This window comes from Artemia sp. Qi Xiang Cuo, chromosome 18 (assembly GCF_049724085.1).
Source record: "Artemia sp. Qi Xiang Cuo chromosome 18, ASM4972408v1, whole genome shotgun sequence".
Taxonomy (NCBI): domain Eukaryota; kingdom Metazoa; phylum Arthropoda; class Branchiopoda; order Anostraca; family Artemiidae; genus Artemia; species Artemia sp. Qi Xiang Cuo.
Window position 1 is genome coordinate 45665995 of NC_142811.1, and position 17040 is coordinate 45683034.

At 33.7% G+C, this 17040-nt stretch overlaps 2 protein-coding genes across 3 annotated transcripts in view; one reads left to right on the forward strand and one right to left on the reverse strand.

Moving 5' to 3' along the window:
* FIG4 (polyphosphoinositide phosphatase FIG4) overlaps window positions 1-17040 on the reverse strand; it is a 201367-nt gene that overhangs the window by 105185 nt on the left and 79142 nt on the right. The gene's annotated exons all lie outside the window — the stretch shown is intronic.
* The window catches only part of LOC148941550 (uncharacterized), a 144779-nt gene that overhangs the window by 235 nt on the left and 127504 nt on the right, over window positions 1-17040 (forward strand). Inside the window, exon 2 of one of the 2 annotated variants that reach the window (XM_089104445.1) lies at window positions 2770-2909. The exons of the other annotated variant lie outside the window; for it this stretch is intronic. The gene's annotated coding sequence lies outside the window, so the exon portion shown is untranslated. The remainder of the gene's footprint in view (window positions 1-2769; window positions 2910-17040) is intronic. 2 annotated transcript variants of the gene reach the window in all.

A 17040-nucleotide genomic window follows, 5' to 3' on the forward strand; every position in this document is an offset into this window, starting at 1 on the left:
CGCCTTTAGGGTAAAATTCTACTTTAGCTACTTTTGCCTATCTTGGAAAGGAGTTAGGCTAGGAAAATGAAACTTTCAGGGATGGGTCTACAGGCTAAAGTATGCCCCGGGAAGGTATTTTGAATAGGCCTACCTAGCTCCACTCCTTCTCTCTCTATAGTGTCCTGACCTTTGATGACCTTTAAAAATATGTGTGTTATAAAAGTGAAACCTTATAAAATAGATCTTCTGATTAAAATGCAGTCCAACAAAATTGTTTTCAGCCTCACAACTTCGCTCATTCTTGATTTACAGAGTTTTAAAGATATGCAAATACATTTCCAAAATTTTGATAATTAACATTGATATGGCTAAAAATACTACTTAAAAAACAGGAATTGCATTTTCAGAACTAAAGCCAGGGAAAAAGAATCTTATAACTGAAGATTAAGGTAAAATGTTGTTTTGTCAAAATTTCAATAGGTATAGACCTGTCATGTAGGCAAATTTCAGGATCCTCTAGAGGGAGAAGGAGAGGAGATAATTACTTCAAAATACCTTCCCAGGACATATTTTAGCCTGTAGCCCCATCCCTGAAAGTTTCATTTTCCTAACCTCACCCCTTTCCAGGATAGGTAAAAGTAACTAAAGTAGAATTTTACCGAAAATCAGCTTTCTGTTAATATATGAATAGAACTGACCTTCTCCATTCCTCTGTGGTAAAAAGATGTGAGGGTTTTAGCATTACATAATTTTGCTTAATTGGATACTGGTTTTTTACCCTAGGTAAAAAACCTGTCATGTAGGCAAATTTCAGGATCCTCTAGAGGGAGAAGAAGAGGAGATGAGTACTTTAAAATACCTTCCCTGGACATATGTTAGCCTGTAGACCCATCCCTGAAAGTTTCATTTTCCTAACTTCACCCCTTTCCAAGATAGGTAAAAGTAACTAAAGTAGAATTTTACCGCCTTTAGTCTTATTTTTTATAGATTATGAGCAAGCATTGGATTTAGCTGATAAAAGAGCTTTAGTGAAGGTCCTATCCTTGTGGGATTAAATAAAAAAAACAACAAGTTTTTTTTACTGAAAGTAAGGAGCAAAATTAAAATTTGAAACAAACTAAAATTATTCCAAGTAAATTTTTTATTGTTTTAAAAAATAAAGCTGTGAGACAGAGTCAAAGTTTAGCATAAAGAACAAGGCACTGAGGAGGGGACAGCCCCTTTCATTTACAGAATAATTTCTGTTCATTATAAGTTTTAATGTTGCTAGCCTACTTACTTTCAGTAAAAAAAAAAATATTTTTTTATTTAATTTCTGAACATTTTTGAATTAATGCAGCTTTGATTTTGGCTCACTGTACATGAATAATTAAAACAAAATTTGCATAGGCTAGGCTATTAATTTTACTTCTTTTTTTGGATAAATGGCTTTCAACTTCTATAGTTGAAAGCCATTATATTTGTGTAAACCTCTTCTTCTATATTATAGGCTATTTGTGTAAACAACAAACTTCTATATTTGTATATTTTTATTATGTATATTAGGTATTAGGGGCCTCCTAGTCAATACCTTGCTCTTTATGCTAAAATTCAAATTTTGTTCCAATTCCTTAAAAATAACCCCTTAATCACAAAGGTTGTTTATTAGAATAATAGCTCTGATGAAAGTACAACAAGAATTTTAGCATAAAGAGTGCAGTAATGACTAGGGGGCAAACTCAATCATATACATAATAATTTCTGTTTGTTTTGAGTTTTGATGTTGCTCCTTACTTTCAGTTGAATTTTTTTTTTTTTAATTTAATTTTGGATTGTTTTTTAAATAATGCTGGGAAATCCCATGCCCCCTTCATAGCATTGTCCCTTCCCCCATGAAAACTTCCTCCATGGAAAGATTGCAAGGTTGTATCCAGGGGGGTCCCGGTTTGAACCCCCCCCCCCCTTAAATTTTAGACCAAGTCAAAAATTAGTAAAACCTAGGTAAAAATCAGTATAATTAGTCAAAAACTAAGTCAAAAATTAGTAAAACCCCCTCAAAAAAGTCAAAAATTAGTAAACCCCCCCTCCAAAAAAAAAAATAATCCTAGATCCGCCCTTGAAAGATTTTTTTATGTAACCCACAATCCCCCCCCCTACTACCAGAAAAAATCTTGCTGAAAACTTCTGTATACTTCCCAATAACCAATACTATATGTAAACATTGGGCAAGGTTCATAACTTTCAGAGCTTCCCCAGAGGACTGTGGGGGGATTAAGGCATCCTCAAAGACATAATTATTGTATTTTTTGACCATGCTGAACAAAATAACTATCTAATTTTTATCAGGTGACTTTGGGGAAAAAATGAGAGTGGGAGGGCGCTTAGTTGCCCTCCATTTTTTGGTCACTTAAAAAAGGCGCTAGACCTTTTAATTTCTATTTGAATGAGTGCTCCCTCGATATTCTAGGACTGCTGGGTTGATACAATCACCCCTAAAAAAAAACAAATAAACACGCATCTGTAATCTTTCTTTGGGCAAAAAATACAAAATACCACATTTTTGAAGACAGGAGCCTGAAATTTCTATAGAAGGGTTCTCTGATACTCTGAATCTGATAATGTGATTTTTATTAAAGTTCTATAACTTTTAGTGGATGTTACCCTCTTTTTTCAAAAATAAGGCAAATTTTCTCAGGTGCATTACTTTTGATGGGTAAGACTAAACTTGATGAAACTTATGTATTTGAAATCAGCATAAAAATTTAATTCTTCTGATGAATCTATTCGTATCAAAATTTCGTTTTTTAGAGTTTCAGTTACTATTGAGCTATGTTGGTCCTTGCTCCTTGCTTGCTCCTTGTTATCACAAAATGATTGATAAACCAGACAAATACACCAATAGGAATAGCCTAGTGCTATTTTTCAAGAGTAGCATTGCTGTGGTTAAGGTAGGAAGTGATTTAGTAGCTGGTTTCACACTAAATAAGGAGTTAAGCAGAGTTGTGTTCTATCTCTATTTTTATTGGTTAATTTAAAAAAAAAACCTTCCAAAAAGAAGTTTTTGAAAGAAAAGCAAAGACAACTTTAAACTTAAGATCAGCAGATACAAATTCCTGTTAAAATTCAAACTCAAAATGACCAGAAATCACTATTGAAGAATAAATGAAACCCAAAACGAATAGAAATTAAATAAACAATCATAGCAAAAAAATATACAACAAGTAATAATATTAATGTATAAATAAATCTTAAAGTGAGTAATGTTTAAATTGAATATGAAAGTCAAGCTTGGAACAAAAAAAATATTTTGCTATTGAAGTATAAATGAAACCCAAAATAAACATAAATTAGATAAACAATCAATGCAAACAAACATACAATAGATACTACTATAAATTAATAAATAAGTCTTAAAACGAGTGAAACTTAAATTGAATGTGCAAATCAACCTTGAAGCAAATAAAAATGTAAAAGTCTAAAACTTACTATTTCATTGGCACTTTACTGAAAATGATGTGTTTCTTGAACAGTCTTGGAAAATATAAACAAAATCAAATTGAATATTTGATATATAATAAAATTAATTGTTGATAGATCCATCAGTTCAAGATTTTATTTCACTATAATATTATTTTCATTTTCAATGCTATAAGAACTGGAAAAGAAAATATTTGTTATATAATTTTGTTTTCAGTGAAGCACCAATGACACAGTAGGCTTTTGGTTTTTACAGTTAAGGAAGGGGGCATCCAAACTCTGGTTTGTTGTGAAACTGTATTCATCTTGAACAATTTTAGAAAGAACTAATAAATTACACTGAATATTTGAGTATAATGATCTCAATTGCTGAAAGCTCATCAGTTCAAAATTTTACTGTAATTTTAATGTTTATTTTCAAAATTAAGTACAAAAGAAAACATTTGTAATATATTCGTTTCAGTAAAGTGCCAATGATGCAGTAGGTTTTAGACTGTTTCACTGAGAGAAGGAGGCAATACCCAAAATCCTGTTTGTAGAGATTTTTGTTCATTTCAAGCTTGATTTGCATATTCAATTGATTCATGCATAATTGATTTGCATATTCAATTGAATTCAGATTTATTTAATTATTTATACTAGTATCTATTTTATGTTTGTTTGCATTGATTGTTTATTTAATTCCTGTTTGTATTGGGTTTCATTTATACTTCAATAGCAAAAATATTTTTTTTGTTTTAAGCTGGATTTGCATATTCAATTTAATGTTATTTGCTTTAAGATTTATTTATTCATTTAGCCTATATTATTACTTGTTTTATGCTTTTTGCTATGATTATTTATTTGATTTCTGTTTGTTTTGGGTTTCATTAATTCTTTAATAGTAATTTCTGGTCGTTTTGACTTTGAATTTTAACAGGTATTTGTAACTGCTGATCTTAAGTTTAAAATGACCTTTACTTTTTTGAAAACTTCTTTTTCATGAAGTTTTTTTTTTAATTAATTTTTGTTCGTTTTTTATTGCAAAAAGTTTCAAGTTTTTAAAATTTTCTTATTTCAAAATCAAACTTTTTTTTTCAACACTGTGTTCATCAAAGTATCAAAACTAGTATCAAAGTAACAATATCAAAGTAAAAAATAGCAAATTAAAGAAAGCATCAAAGTAAACAAGGTATCAAAGTAACAATAAGCAACTTGCATAACTTACAGCCCTTGCACCATAAATCAAAGTTGCCAGGTAAATCACTAACTCCAAGTATTGAAGTAAACAATGTGTTGAAGTAACAGTAAGCAAAACTAAGAGCCATTTCCCCGAGGTTAGGTGAAGGGTTCAACCCTGGAAGCATATTTATTTGGCCTTTGAACTTTTTGAACAGAATAGCAATCTCAAAATTTTTACCTCCCATAATGCCCTCCCATAAATTTTGCCCCCCCCCCGTAAATTTACCCTCCCATAAATTTTGACTCCTAAAAGGGAACGGGATTAGTAGTCAAATGAGCTGTTTTTAGAAAATGAGTAGTTTTTGGAAAAAGATCCAATAAAACGTCAAAGCCTTATGGTTTTTATGACCTTTTGTTTTCTACTGTCTAAAACTTAGTAACTGAAAAAAAATTTTAAAAAAGAACTAAAATAACTTTGGGAGGAGAGCTATCCTCCCATTTGCGCTGCAAATAGGAGGATATTAGGGGGTCGGATTTAATGCTAGGGGGTGTGTCATTTGAGTCTCCTCCAAAGTTTATACGACTGCCTCTTCCATAAAATCCTTATGTTCTCTGCAGCATAAAGTACAACCCTTCCCCTGGGCTCTGGTGGGGGGGGGGTACGTTGACCCAAAAGTTTTTGTTATCTGATTGTTGGACTACTTCAAACAAACTAGAAATCTCAAACGTTTGATCTGATATATTTGGGAAAAAAAGAGTGTGTGTGGAGGGGGGGGGCAGATGCCCTCTGATACCTTTTGAATCATAAAAAGGTAACTAGAACTTTCCATTTCCAATCAAATGAGCCAGTTCTGAAATTTATACAACCTCTCCTTTCATAAAAACCTTATAATTCCTGGGGCAGAACTTGAACACTTGCCCCTAGGCACTGGGGTTTGTGTCAACCTTGGAGTTTTTATTATCTGATGTTTGAACTATTTTTAACAAAATAGCTATCTCAAATTTTTTATCAAATGGGTTTGAGGAAAAAGGGCGTGGGGGGGGGTCTAATTGCCCTTTGATATCTTTTGACTCTTTCAAAGGAAACTAGAGCTTTCAATTTTCAACCATTATAATCAAATGAGCCATCTCTGAAGTTTTTAAGAGCATCCCTTCTATAAGGACCATATATGCAACCAGGGCATAACTTACAACGCCTGTCCCTGGACCCTAGGGGGTAGTGTCAACCCCAGAGTTTTAGTGTCTAATGTTTGAACTATTTTTTTAAAAATAGTCATCTCAAAATTTTTATTGGATGGAATTGGATAAATTAGACGCGGAGGTGGGAGGGGTTAGTTGCCCTCCAATCTCTTTTGACTCTGAAAAAGTGGACTAGAACTTTTAATTTCCAATCAAATGAGCCTTCTCTGAAGTTTATATGCGCATCCCTTCTATAAGAACCATATTATATTATATTGTACCCTCAGGGCATAACTTACAACGCCTGCCCCTGGGCTCTGGGGGTTTGTGTCAACACCAGAGTTTTTGTTATCTGATGTTGGAACTATTTTTTTTAATAAATGGCTATCTCAAAATTTTTATTGGATTGTTACAGGGGAAAAAGGTCAAGGGGGGGGGGGGGCTTGTTGCCCTTGGATCTCTTTTGACTCTTAAAAAGTACACTAAAACTTTCAATTTTCAGTCAAATGAACCCTCTCTGAAGTTTATACGAGCATCCCTTCTACAAGAACCATATATGTACCATTGAATGGCTATTTGCGGTAATAGAAAAGGTTTGCTCGTGGCGATAGAGATTTCTCCTATAGCGCCACTTATAGCACTGGAGATTGTGTCAGCGAGTCGAGCGCCTCCCTCAACTGAATGAGTGCACTTTTATGTGCAGCCCTAAATATACGTATTATTCGGTTTTGAGCCATCTTGGTATAATGGTACATTTGTGTCAAGTAAAAATGAGGATTGAGACCTAGTTGACCATTAACGAAATCCACTCATACATACAATAGACACGAGAACATGAGAGAGTATAAAAGGTATATTAGACTTACATGCTTAGTCGTATTGGAACAATTCACTTCTATGACAATAACGGTGACCAAAATACAATAAATTCGTCTGAATCTCTCTAGTTCTAAGGTACTAATCGTTTCAAATCCGGATAGAGATTAAAATTAAAAAGGCACATTTACCCCACTCCCAAACGCAGTTCTTTCGTCCTGCGCTATGGGGACTGCCTGCCATTGGCTTACGTGGCCCAAGGACGCGAACCCTCGTCCAATAATATGTCTTAAATATTTTGATGATTTAGGCGTTCACACGGTTCTTATGGTTTAAACTTCCTTAAAAATATTGTGCGTAGCACTTTTCTTATTGCTCACTGTCTTAGCGAAATCCAAAGACTGCAATTTCTTTTCTTTGCTGATTAAGGACATTTTCCTTTTTGAAACTAGATTTAGCTTAATTATAGGAGTCCGAATTAAAGAAAGAACTTTATTTTGGTATTTCAAATATATCGTGTTTTACTCCCGGTACATATCACCCTTCCCATGAAATAATGACGCCCCGTCATTAGTTACTGCCCATTAGTAGTTTTAACGTTTTTCACTTGTTTTTATTGTTTTATTCTACGTCCATATATAAAATTCATCTACCAGACTAATTTTAGATTTGTTCCTTTTGCTTAAACGATACTAATGATTTTTTTTTTTTTCTTTTTCTATATCTAAATATTAGTAAATGTTATTTTAACCGCATTGGTGTAATAGCAGACATGTAAATTATGTCTCTTTTTTTTTGATTTTGCTGTAATAATGAATAAATACATAATATAAAAAAAGCTATAAAATAAAAGAATGATTTTGTTAAAAATATTTATACTTTTTTCGAACAAACGAAATATTTACATCGAAAGGTATTTGGTTCACAATATTCACTGAGGTAATTAAAAAACTTTCACTCTTTAGATTTTAGCATTGTAAGAGATGTGAGTAAGTAAAACAAGAAGATTCACATCTATTCATCACCTTTCGTGTCCTTAGTGTACTACACCCTTCTGTTGTAAATTACTGTCCTTCACTCCTTTTGTCGTGGCAAAAATTTCGAAGCACTTACGTTATGGTTTCTTCATGGAATAGTTTGAGTCTAGTTGTCTTTACACGGTAAGTTTTCCCTAATAGTCAACTGGGAAATGACCATTAAATATCGTTCAAATGGTCAACTGGGCAATGATTCTTCCCACTATAGGTGTTGGTGTTTTTCTTCTCAGCATATCATTTTTAGGATTTTGGGGCACATCGAGAATGTATTCTCGCGTAAAATTGTTCATTTGTGCCATTTGAAACGGGTTGTCGTCGTATTATAGTGACTCTCTTAATATATTGTCTTTAAATTAAACTTCGAACCTCTTCAACTATTATCTAACTTCAAATATCGTTAAGTATCGTTTATCTTGTACTGCTCGATGGTGTTCTCAGAGTTAAAGTTCAAATTGTCTTTAATTTCTGCTTCAAATATCTTCAAATGTCTTTAAGTGTCATTTAACTTCAAATATCGTCTATCGTGTGCTGATCGATGGAGTTCTCAGAATTAAACTTCAAATTGTCTCTAACTTTGTCTTCAAATATCTTCAAATGTCTTTAAGTATTTTTTAACTTCAAATATCGTTTATCATGTGCTGATCGATGGAGTTCTCAAAACTTCAAATTGTCTTTAATTTCATCTTCAAATATCTTCAAATGTCTTTAAGTATCATTTGACTTTAAATATTGTTTAATATCGTTTAGCTTCAAACATCATCACTATACTGTCAAATTATTCTGGGGTCCATAGTGAGTATCAACAGCGATATCTACGTATTTATATCTTGTACTGACCAATGGGTTTCTCAGCGTTTATGCGATTATATAGTTCGTTAAAGCACTTGATACTGAGGTTAAAATATTGTGTCACATGATACGTAATATGTTTCATAGTCGAAGAAACGACGGTAGAACGCAACTGTTGTTTTCGTAGACGAAGCTGGGATGAAGTTACCTGGAGTCATGGTTAGTACTCTTTGTTGGTTGTGATATGATGAAACTAGATGTTACTCGGTCGTATCTGTACTGGGCAGCTTATTGTAATACTCAATGACCAAAGTGTCCATTTACTTTCCTGTAATAAAAACAACGCGGCAGAATCACATGTTCTTTTAAGTAAATACACATACAATAATTCACTCATTAATTGTGTTATAATTTCTTAGCTATTAGACAGAATTAAATAAATACACTAATATTGGTACTCACAATGAAAATCTAAAACAGAAATGTCTTCAAATTTGTTTTGATAACGAAAATATCGATATTAAATAAACATAATTTACCCTACATTATTAAGTTTGAGGTCTGTTTTTACAATATTTTTTCATGCCTGCATTGTTCACGCAAGTCCGTGCTGTTTAAGAAACGCATGTTGCAGCGTCATAACCACACGGTTTTACACAAACGATACTACAATGAGGGAACAAGACATAACAAGGACTAGTGGAGACCTCTATACCCACTAGTTTTCTGATGTCTTCCCTATTTCTTGGCTTAGACGTTTTCATGTGGCTCCTGGTTTAACGGCTGAAATGCAGGGGTTCTTAGTCTCAGGATTTTTCCGTAATTACAAGTCAACATTGGTGCCTCATATTCGCTTTTCGAATAAGGTCATTAGATGCAGGATTTCCAAGCTTGCCTCCGTAGATTCCAGTTAATGCTTGGCAAAGAATATAAGCATAATGAAGAACTGACATCAATATCTTTTTATAAGGCTATTGTTTGAGCAAATCGTTCAGCACTAAATAAATAAATATTATATTAAAGTCTTATTAGAATCCGTTAAGCGAGAAACACCTTCACATTAATAGGGAATTCCTTGTGGGTTTTACTTAGTCGCCATTGGACATACACAGGGTTTCAATCCATATATCTTAACTGATCAAATGGTTTTAAAATTTTAAGTATTATTATTGAGATATAATTCCACACCCGATGTGAAATTCTACATATAAACGTACCATAGGTTGTTTGATTATTGTTACCAATAGTTTGCTATTGATACATGTATTACTCGAGTGAGAAATAGTATATTTCTAGAGTAAGAAACACATGAATAAGCAAACTTGCGGGGCTTAATTACACTGGTAGGCCTAAAATAATTATAATATGCACTAAGATAAAATATTTCATATAATTAGACGCTTATGTACTGTTAATTTCTTTTTTTTTTTTATAATATCCCTCTTGGTTAGGACATGGGTTGATTTTTCATGGAAAATCCGAGGGAGACCTGAGTCAGTATAGGTAAGATATAACATGACTGACTTGCGAAAATATGCCACAAAAATTAGAGCAAAATATATGTCATGGATAAACCAATGAAATTAAAGAATATTTTTGTCACAGAACTATACAACAGTGATCTCTCTGTTATTGTATATGTCATAGATATAAACTAATGAAATTAAATTTTTTTTTCGCCAAGGGGCTAAATACATAAATGCCTTTGTTTCTATATGAAATTAATTTTTAATACAGCTGTAGGACAGCATACGTCATAGATATAATATAATGAAACTAAAAAGGTTTTTTTTTCTCGGAGCTATAAGAAAGTAAACTCTCTGTTTCTCTTTCAAAGCATTCTGATTCAAAAACGAAAACTTAACTAGCTCACAGAAGTTTCTATTAAACCTTTAAGTATTGTTTTGACTGGCCCTGATTGGCATAAAAATACTAATTTCTTACACTTGAAGGACTGATAAATATCCCTTCCTACGTTCATTTACACACAAAAAAATTACAAAACAATCATGGGCCTTGAATTCCTCCCCGGGCTTCCCACAAGACGTGGTCCAACGCGTGTTGTCGTTCTCGGTCTACCACGATCGTCCTACATGTTTTTATTTTCTTGTCACGTAAAATTTTTTAAATCACTCTTTTTATTTTAATTTTTTTTTTTTTATTAATATTTTATTGTTTAGATGCACTGGAGAAAATTTTAAATTATTTGTGTTTTAAAGTAAAATCTTTGTAGAATTTACTGTAAATAATTATGTACATTGAAATATTTAAGGTTTTTTAAACTTTATAAATGACTGTGTCGTTAGTATATCCTCTGTTTCTTGCGGTTTTTTATTTTTCGGTTTGTCTATCGAAATAATTTCAAAATTTTTTTATTGTTTTTTAAAAAACTATTGACCTTTTAATTTAGTTTGTTTAACGTGTGCGGCTGCTGAGGTAGGCCTAGATTTCCCTATTTCTTTAGCTACTATCTGGTCTGATTCGACTTCAGACTCTTCAGAACTGGTTGCCGACGAGTCTGGATTGGAATTTTTAGAGGTGGCACTTTTTGTGGTATCACCTGCCATTCCTTCGTAAATTTCTACTCCCCTGGAAGTAGAAGGTTTATTCTCTAAGTCCTCGCCTTGAGTTCTCAACTCGGGGGATTTGAAAGAATCTAGAGAGCTTTGGGAGGAATCAAAAGTTTTTGCGGGGTTCCTCCATTGTTTGAAGGCCATGTCTTCAGGGGGATGGGGCATTCTTTGCAATAGGGATTCCCTCCGTGAAGTCCACGTCCAGTCGTGTTTAGGTTTGACCTTGGACACAGTTATATCATGATATCGACCTTGCTGGTCATCCTTTGGATTTTTATTCCCGGGCAATGTACTTTGACTCGTTTTTATGGGAAAATCTATTAAATCCATGGCTTCTCGCAGGTTTGTTTGAGTTAAGTGTTTGGGAGGAGTTTTCTTTACAGTAAGACCGGGTGTTTCTACAGCTCGGTTTAATTCTTCTTGTAAAGATAGGGGATTTTCTATTGGTGGCGTAACGTAAACCATATCGTCTGGAAATACTTTGGGGGGAGATAGGGTCAAGATTCTGTCTGAGAAGAATTGGGTTATTGGAGATATTGTCTAATCTAAATCTCCCACAGTCGCCAATGAATACTTTTTTGAGGTTTTTGGCGTTCTTTTTCTTACTGGTATTAGGGATTTTTTCTCTAGGATAACTAGATTTTCCATAGCCAAAAATTCTTCGAATTTTTGTTCATCACTTTCATTTTCAAAATAATCGTGTTTAAAATTGAAAGGTTTCAGCTCTGCCAATCTTGACCTAGGGGGCTCATTCTACGAATCTGACAAATCAGTCGAAGAGGGATGGGATACCCATCTCTCTGGAAATTCGGCTGTTTTGATTCGGATAACATGTGCCGTGTAAGTTTTTCCACTATCGGGGTTCTCTATTTTAAAGGTATATTCATTATCGTACTTTTTGACTATTCTGTAAGGCCCAGAATATTTGTTGGAAAGTTTTTTTCATTCCGTTTTTGACTCGTTCTTTATGTAAACGAAGTCTCCTACTTTGAAATCTATGTTCCCCTTAACTTTGGGTTGGTTTCTTAGCTCTTGGTTTATTTTACATTTTTCCAATTCTTGCCTAACTATCTTATAAGTTTTCCTCATCCTGTTTATGAATTCTTGTTTATAATCTTCTGAGTCGTTATAATAATTTAGAGATTCAATAAATTAATAATAAGGGATTCTAAAATCACGAACAAAAAGTAAATAAAATGGATTGTCTCTGGTTGTTTCGGAATAAGCAGTGTTGATTACGTTGGTTAAATAAGGTAAGAATTTATCCCAGTCGCTCCAATTTTGTTTAGTATAAATAATTAGAAAGTTCGAAAAAAATTTATGCAGGTTTTATATTTTTCCATTATATTGTGGATTGTACGGCGCAGTCACCATTTTCTATATATTAAGAAAACTCATTAAATCTTTTGTTACTTTTTCAATAAAATTGCTCCCGTTGTCACTAAAAATTTTGTTAGGAATGACAAATTTTAAAAATAAGTTAGCTAAGTAATCACTTGTGGAATAATAAGATAGATTTTTTAATGATTGTTAAATAGTACTTAATGACACATTATCCCTACCCGACAGAATACAAGTATTGCATCTTCTAGACAAAGGTCAGCCTCCACTTGTCTCGTATAGGTCAAATGAGATAATATCAAAGGAGTACTTTGCTACTGGGACCCTTCCCATTGGAGGATTTGGATCAGCTGGGGGGAGTTTTCTCAAATTACATGCTTCGCATGTACTTACAAATTCTTTAAGTTTTGTCAGTGCCGATTGTACGTAAAAGTATTGTTTTAACTTATGGAACGTTTTTATAACTCCTGAATTTCCACCTGTGTCCGAATGAAAATATTCAAATGCAGGCCCTATCAAGCTTTGTGGTAATACAGGTATTGTCGAGGTTTGGTTTCTATTTGTCTAAGCAGTCACGATCCTACACAGTATTTCTTCCTCAAGGTCGTATTAGAAATTATCTATCTCTTTTCTAATATTTTTTAATTTATCATTTAACTCCTCATCATTCACGAAATAATCAATTAGTGCTACACACATTTCGTCCTTTTTTTGCTTTCGTTTTATATTTTCCAAAGACAAGGGACAATAGTTAATCTTATTTTCTTTTACTGCGTCTTTGACTTTGTTTTTTTTATATCCATGTTTGCTTTTAGCATTGATAGCATTAACTTCATTTTTTTCAGTTTCCAACGGGTCATTTTCTGGATATCTACTCAAAAAGTCGCAAGCTGCGTTTTGTTTTCCCTTTAAATGTTCAAATTCATAATCTAGGTCTTGGATCTTCATAATCCATCTAGCTAGAATGCCCGTGGGGTTTTTAAATGTGTGCAGGTACTGCAAGCTTTTATGGTCTGATCGTAATATAAATTTTCTACAAACTAAACAATGCCTAAATTTGTCAAAGTGGTAGATAATAGATAACAATTCTAATTTTGTGGCGGAATAACTGCTTTCGCCCTGTGATAAAGTTTTACTCGAATAGCATATAACTTTTTCTATTGGTTTAGGTGTTCCTTGTAGAGGGTTAGGGTTTTCTACTGGGATTGTTTGCGAAAGGATAGCGCCTATGCCCTTTGAGCTAGCATCAGTGGTAACGATGAATTTTCCATTTTCGAAATCAGGGAGTGATAAAATTGGTTCAGAAGTGAGCGCCTTTTTGAGTTGGTCTAGGGAAGTTTGAGCTTCCTGGGACCAGGTAACATTATGGGAATTTCCTTTCGTTAGTTCCGTGAGAGGTTTCGCAATTTGGGAATAATTGCATAAAAGTTTTCTAAAGTAGCCTGTAAGTCATAAGATTCCCCTGAATTCTTTCATAGTTTTGGGGGGCTTGAGGTTCTCAACACATCTTATTTTATCGGGGTCGGGGGATATCTCTCCCTGGGTCACTACTACTCCTAATAATTTAATTTTGGATTGAAATAAATTTACTTTCTCGGGCTGGCATTTTAAATTGCCTTGCCTGAATTTTTCGAACACCTTAGCTAATGTTGCTAAGTGTTGTTCGGTGTTTTCCCCCACTCATACAATATCATCAACAAAATGAATTATATCCTTTAATCCTCTTAAAAGGTGCAAAAGGGGTCTACATCTCGCGCTTGAACTTGTTTTAAGCCCAAATGGTACTCTCAAGTATTCATAAGATCCATATTCGGATGCTGAAAATGCAGTTTTATGGACATCCTTTTCGGCTATTTTCACTTGGTGGTAGCCTTGGGTAAGATCCAAAGAGGTAAAAATTTTGTTTTTGCTTGATATAGAGTCAAGAATTTCGTCTATTCTTGGTAGAGGAAATTTATCGCTAACTACTTGTGTTTTGAGAGCCCTATAATCCACCACGAGTCTAAGATCTCCATTCTTTTTTGGCACTAAGATTATTGGTGCACTATACGGACTTATACTTGGGCGTATAATCTCGTTCCTTTCTAATTCATGGATTTTATTTTTTAACCACTCTTTGTGCTTATATGGCACGCGATATGGCTGTTTTGCTACGGGATTACCAGTCGTTAAAAATGAATGCTGGTAAAATTGGATCATACCCATGTCATTTTAAGATGCAGAAAAAAAAAACATAAAAATAAAAAAAAATTAGAAAAATTTTTTATTAATTTACATATACGTTATATGATACATTTTAAATTTTTTTTAAAATTGCGATTTAGTCAAAGGATATTCGTTATTTGAAGTTTTAATACCGTTAACTAGGTTTCTTTTAGAATTTTCCCATGTATTTAAATCATTTTCCGTTAAAACCTCGATTTGGACTAAACACGTCCCCTTTTTAATTTTAATTGTATCGTTTTCATGGTTATTGGTTACCCAAATAAAACCTTCTCCTGTGTTATCAGATATACTTTGTTCCTCTCATGACAGATTTTCAGGAATTTAAGACGGTGTCGCAAACCATATTTATGATTTGTTCATTATTGGCTCGATCAGTTATGAGATTTGGATATTTTGAATCGGGTTTGGAGGGATTTTTGTTTTCATTATAGCACATCCGTAATATTTGTCTTCATTTTCCTTGTTTATTAGATTCAGGCTGGCGCTGTGCTGAGCCATTGCGGTATCTTGTGGCGTCGCGTTCGGTTTTATTATGTTTTTCCACAATTCCACTATTTTCTTAATGTCATGTGATCTGTACTGTCGCATATCTTCTATTTTTATTTTCGCAGATTCCATACTGTTATTATTTAAATTTGCTTCATTTCTGCGATATCTCTCAGGATAATTGAATAAATTTCCAATTATGCCATGTCTTTGAGAGACATGAGGCTCGAAATACTTCGACATTATACAATTAGAAATTTTGTTTAATGTTATGTTATCTTCGTAACTTCTGTTACGATTTCTTAAGGTAGAAATATTTTCCCCCACCTTAGCTGGGTATACGAACTTCTCGTTGGCTACGTCTAATAGTATTTTATTAGACCTTAGAAAATTTGCCCCTATAATAGCTTCATATGGGAGATTATCGCATATAATAAAATTTGTCATGAAGGTTCTGTTGTCTCTATTTACGTTTAGGCAAATTGACCCTTTTGCGTTTAATTTATGGCCTGTAACACTTGTTAAATTGTGATTATTAGGGTTCTTTTGTCGCCTAATGTGCAGAGGCAACGTATTAAATACGCAAGAGTTTATGATATTTACAGTAGCTCCACTGTCAATTAAGGCCGTAAAGTAAACGTTTTCTACAAAAAAATCACTAAATATAGGTAACTTGTTAATAATATCACTACAAGAAGGCACTAGTATTGTTTTGGACCTATTAAATATCCTTGGCACCCTCGGGGTCCAACTTATGTTTCTGAGGGGCCTGAAGCGTGTCCCTGAGAATTTATTTCATTTGTCGGTGTCTGTAATAGATATCCAGACGTGCTAGGGTCAGTAGGCATATTTAAATGATTTACGTCTGCCTGTCTTTGCCATGTATTATTATGGTAGCGTGGATGTCTCGTGTCAGTGCCATTTGCTGGCGTTGACTGCCAGTGCCGTTGGCTTGTAAAATTTTCATTTCTCATCGGCAAATTTTCATGATTTCTATATTGCATTCTCGCATTATATTGACCTTGGCGAGTATTTGGGTTTTCAAACCGGTAATTAATTTGCCTGTTGGGGAAAGGGCTATACAAATTTGGTTGGTACGCATTATAAGGTACTGATTGGCGCAATCCCCCTGGCTATAGCCTATTGCACGACCGGTGCTAAAATTTGTTCTTCTGAACAAATGGTTACCGTAATTTTGCGTATTACCGACAGCATTTCTTGGTATGGGATTGGTGACGTAGTGGCACTTTATTGCTATGAGGCCAACAAGATTTCAGTTATAGCACCTTAGTATTTTAGGGTTAATGGGCTGACAACGTATTGTTTTCTGACTAGCGGTTTCTTGCGTTTTGTTTATTTGTTCTACTGGGGAGTTATACTTTGAAAATAAATTGGGGAATGTATGATCGACCTTGAAGATTAGGTTCGCGGTTGAGTCGCCGAGGCTGTTTATTTTTGTATTACTATGATTGGCAACCATTTTATCGACTTCAATTAGTCGTTCTACCTCTTGGACTGCAAGATCCAACGTCTGAATGTTCTTGGATATTACTACTCGATATAGTTTTGGGGGTAGCCCTTGCAAAAAGGTATTTAGTATGACTTTTTCATACAGTTGCCCAGAACCACTTCCGTATTGTGCTGCTACAGAAATTCGTATATTATCCAGATATTCCCTTATATTTTGTGAAAACTCAAAGTTTACTACTCCAGGTTTTAATTTATTTATAGAACTGGTTTCTATAAATCTCTCTTTGAATGCTTTTAACAAGTCATCAACCGTATTTATTGGCAAGTTGGCGTTACCTCCTATGGTATGCTCGACTTGTTTTAGAAAGGTTAAGGCCTGGCCTCTTAATCGTAGTAGGAGCATGTTTTTTAACTCTCCAAAGTCTGTTTTTGTTAAGTGTAAAAACTGGTTAATATTGATATTAATTTCTTAAATTACTTTTTTAACTTTTTTGTCCTTTTTTTTTTGTTCAAGTTATTTATTT